The sequence below is a fragment of the Tenrec ecaudatus genome, chromosome 9 (genome assembly GCF_050624435.1).
Source record: "Tenrec ecaudatus isolate mTenEca1 chromosome 9, mTenEca1.hap1, whole genome shotgun sequence".
Lineage (NCBI taxonomy): Eukaryota > Metazoa > Chordata > Mammalia > Afrosoricida > Tenrecidae > Tenrec > Tenrec ecaudatus.
In genome coordinates, this window is record NC_134538.1 from 33,468,883 (window position 1) to 33,473,556 (window position 4,674).

General features: G+C 41.3%; 1 non-coding gene across 1 annotated transcript; it reads right to left on the reverse strand.

Annotated features, from left to right (window-relative positions):
• Positions 1-3,541: 3,541 nt before the first annotated feature.
• On the reverse strand, positions 3,542-3,732 carry LOC142457430 (U2 spliceosomal RNA). The gene has a single exon (XR_012786176.1). It is a non-coding gene; the product is annotated as a U2 spliceosomal RNA (small nuclear RNA).
• Between the last annotated feature and the right edge of the window lie 942 nt (positions 3,733-4,674).

Consider the following 4,674-nt stretch of genomic DNA (forward strand, 5'->3'; position numbering starts at 1 on the left):
TTCAAAAATAATTAACAGATAATATAGTTTGGAAAGTCATAATTCATTATAAAAATTAACAAATTCTTATTTATGCTCCATCAAAAATATAATTAGCTTCTCTAATCTGTTTAACCTTTGCCCTCTTGAGAGCCACCTTACTTCTACATGCAGTAAGAAGACTCGTAATTGGAGTCCATGGCTTTGCATAAGTTTAAAAACAAACAACTGTTAAGGATACTTAATGAAGTTAATAATCTTGATAGTAGCTTGAAGTACAACATCTAAGTCTGGTGATTAATTTTTATTTCAAATGCCTCCTGTTGGATTATGTGGTGAGTAAAAGTATGTTCATTGCCATGACCTTTAACTGTTGCTACAAGTCCAACATTCTCACGCATCGTGCTTCAGCACTGTACAGACTCCCATGCAAGTTTTCCAATGTAAACCCTTTATTTGTGGAAAATTCCTCGACTTTAAGATATATTTATATATATTCTTTTCTTGTGTGCCCTTTCAAAGGGCAGCCAGACAGTAATTCTTCGTGTATGCTTTCTTCAGAGACATATCTTACATAAAGTAATAGCTGTGCTATATTAGTTGTTTCATCTCACTGAATTGCAAATTTTGGCTTCCCTTAAACCTGATAAGAAGCTGACACAATTGGTCATCACTAATTTCAGAAATCCTTTTGGAAATAGTATCATTCAATAAAGGAATTTCATTAATTTCTTCCCATACATTTTCCCATGAACTATTTCTGACATTTTAATTGCAGCAGGTAACACAATATTTTCTTCTATCATATAGGTTTTTTAAAATAGAAATTAAATAAGAAGTTCCATTATGAAAGTAAATAGTTTCCATTAACATTAACAAAATTTTGACACATTATTTTTCTTTAATTTTTAAGGCATTTTAAATATTCCTTTGGTTTATTGTAGTGTGCTGCATAATTGCTATTAAAAGGTAATTTTCATTTTGCTGGTTTCATGCTCTCCACAGCTAAAATTTCACTACAAATTAAACAAAGAGGCTTCTCCACACCATCACTATCATTAGAAGTAAATTCATATTGCAAAAAGGCTGCTACCTGTTTCCTTTCTCTTCTTAATTTGGTTGCACTCGACCCACTAGTGAAGACTTAGCTGCCGTATCATCAGTATTTTTCCATCTTCTGTCTAAATTTAGCCACTTACCCATAATAAAAATATTTTATCTTAAGATATAGCTAAATATTGCTAATGCTTTCTACCAACAGAAATGCACTTGCTTACTCCAAAATGTGCATAGTCCCCTTCCCCTGTCTTGACTTGACTTTCCCCTCAGCATCACTTATCTTTCTGGTAGGAGTGTCTGTTCATTTCGGGTGACCTTAGCATAATTTTGTTTGTCAGCAATTAAAGGTCATCTCCCACTCGCCCAATCTTGCACATCTGACCCCAGCTGAAGTGAGGCCTCCTCTGTCAAAGTGATTTTTGAGAAATGCATACAAAGAGGATGCTGCATTCCAACACGATGCAATCCAGGGATACACTCTACTCATATGATATGTATATGCTGAGGAGTGACAGTAGAAAAATATTAAAAGTCTGTCTGTCTGTTATTAAACTATTATGTCTCTGCAAGAAACCTTGCAATACACAACACAAAACTGTCTCGACTCTGAGTCGAGGTGCCTGTAGCAGCGCTTGGTGGCATTGCCTGGCGCGAGGGCACAACACGTGCAAAGTGAACGTGCTGTGTGCTCAGAACCAGGGCTGCAGTGTAGCCCGCAATACAACATGGATTAGCACTGCCTAAAACAGCTCAGACCCATTACGTGTTTGATTTTGGATTAAGTTTGGGTCATGGTGCATTCAGAAACTTTATATTGTTGCCAAATTTTCGTGACCCACGGGTTGAGATGTTTTCGACTACCTTGGGCCAGCCCCTGTGAAGGCTCAAGCTCATTTCCAACCCGGATCCTGAGAGGGTTCACTGCTCTCTTTATAACAATTGCTTCCCAGGACAGATGATCCCTTCAGGACCGGGGCTGAGAGTGGCGATACTGGGAGGCAGGTGTGGAAAGGGGGAGCCGATAACAAGGATCTACATATAACCTCCTCCCTGGGGGACAGACACCAGAAAAGTGGGTGAAGGGAGACATTGGACAGTGTAAGACATGACAAAATAATAATAATTTATAAATTATCAAGGGTTTATGAGAGAGGGGGGAGCGGTGAGGGAAGGGGGGAAATGAGGAACTGATACCAAGGGTTTAAGTAGAGAGCAAATATTTTGAGAATGATGAGGGCAACAAATGTACAAATGTGCTTGACACAATTGAGGTATGTGTGGACTGTGATAAGAGTTGTATGAGCCCCCAATAAAATGATTTTTAATTGCTTTCAAATTTATTTGACTGTGGCATTTTATATTCAGCCCTACGCAAATCACGCCACTAAAGCCAATGTATAATGAAACAATACTTATCATTATTGTGTGGGGCAAGTGCAAATAGTTTCTGTCCTGTTTTCTTTTTACCATGGCTCAAGACCTTCTAAATCAATTCATGACACCATGGTTTGAAAAAACTGATCTAGAAACCATCTTGATTTCTAGGTAAGCTGACCCCACTCTAAATCAGAGGGTCAAAGAAAAGGTCACAGAACTAAGAATCGAGAGACTGAGACTCCAGCCCCAGCATCCCTGCTTCCTGGCAGCAAGACCTCAATCCAGGGGCTTCTCCTCCCTGAAACCCTGATCACTTCCATCCATGCTGGTACAACCTGGAATCAGACAGGAAGTAGATAAGGTTCTCAAGGAGAATTGAAGGGACATAAGCATTAGTCGCTGGGTCAAACCCACCTGCCACTCCTCAGGAGAAAGTTGAGGTTATCTGTTCCTGTGAGGACCCGATATAAGCCAACATAAGTAAGAACAGATGGTAGGATGGCGGTCAGAGAGTCCAGAGATGAGAAGAGGAAGCATATGCGGGAACCTGGAGGGAGAGCTGTAGGAGGACCCCCCACAGAGCACAGCCAGTACCCTTTAAGATGTATCCATTGCTGGATGGATCAGATATCACATCTGATGAAGCAGAGGCAGTGTTGAGAGGGGGAGACCCCCTGTGAGGGGAATTAGCGAAAGAACTACAGCAATGACCTGGACATGATAACAGACTGAGCAGCATTTCTTTCTTGTACCCAAGGTCACCAGAGCCGGGCAACCTGAAGGCAGCCGACAACAACCCAGTTTCCATGGTGGTTGTCTCTGGGGGTCTTTGAATGGAAGGTACTGCAATAAATAAGGGATGAATTCCATAGCAGGGCTCCATCCATGGGGCGGACCCTCTAGGACTGGACAGAGGCAGTGGCCATCCACTTCTGGCAGTCAGGGGATCTTAGCAGAACCATGAAAGTTCAAGGTCCTGGGCCTGTTTCTATAGAGGAAAGCACTGGGATTTTCCAGAGGAACATAAAGAAAGGGTTGCTAACTTTTGGAATTCAGACTCTTGGAAGGATTTTATTTTAAGCAGGGAAAATGACACAGCAAAAGCTTTCTTTTTTAAAATCCCCCGAAGGGGTGTACCGTTCCTGAAAGTACTGCAATGCCAGGTCGATGCGTGGAGTGGACGGAGCAAGCTCCTATTCCAACTCCCTGCTCCAAAAATCCATTTAATCTATTGTCCTCAGATAGAGGACGTATCAGATATTAAACAGATAAGAACAGATACTACACTTCATCTTAGCCAAAAGGCTGAGAAGCGATTTAAAAAGGCTTTTTTTAAAAAGAAAGAATTCCATCTGGCAGCTCTGTGGAGGATAGAAGGGAGAGAGATGCTGGAGTCTGTGAGAAGGGATTAAATTGGAATGCCCTGACCACTTCAGTTCCCTGCTGGACTGTAGGTAGCAGGGCTTGGGGGATAGAGAAGTGTTTTCACCTTCAATTTCTGCAAATTTAACGAGCTCCCTTTCAGCAATAGTGAAAGAATCTAAACATCACCAGTTTCCAGATTGGTTTGTGGGGCTCAGAATGGAACTACGAATCTCCTTGCCCTTGGCCAAAAGCACACAAAGGAAAGTGTTTGAGAACAGATGAGATGGCTGCTTTAAAAAACATCACACACAGGTATCTGCAGAGGAAATTCATCCAATGTTTGTGGATTAAATTCCCCATCAGTCATCGAAGATTTAATTTTAATTAATGGAACAGACTGGTAGAATACCTTTGGTTTCACTAGGGGAAAGTATCTGAGTCTAGATTTGTTCAAGATGTGAGTATTTGCTTGGTGCAAAAGACCTAAGGAAGATGAGAAGCTCAAAGCTAGCTAAGTGTGAGTGTTGACCGACTCCCAGATTGCAATGTTTTATTGAACAATATTTAGTTCATTTGCCATTTGGGTGGAAAGCTTTTCATTCCAGCAGTACTCCCAATCAGCCCTCAGAAGGTACTCTGAACACCTTAATTAGCACCTATGAAAAGTGGCCCAAACTTGAACTACAAAAAGTGAAATAATAATTGGGGGATTTGCCATACTTCAAAGCAAAGCCCTTCCCTATCCCTAGTTGGCAAGGATGTCTGCTGGGTTTCATGAATGCTGCATGCCATGTGTAATTATGTTGAGTAATCACAGCTCTCCCAAGCTCCATGCCTGATGACAAATGGGCTGTGGCAGGCTCTTGTGGCAGGCTCTATTTCTGATCTTCGGGT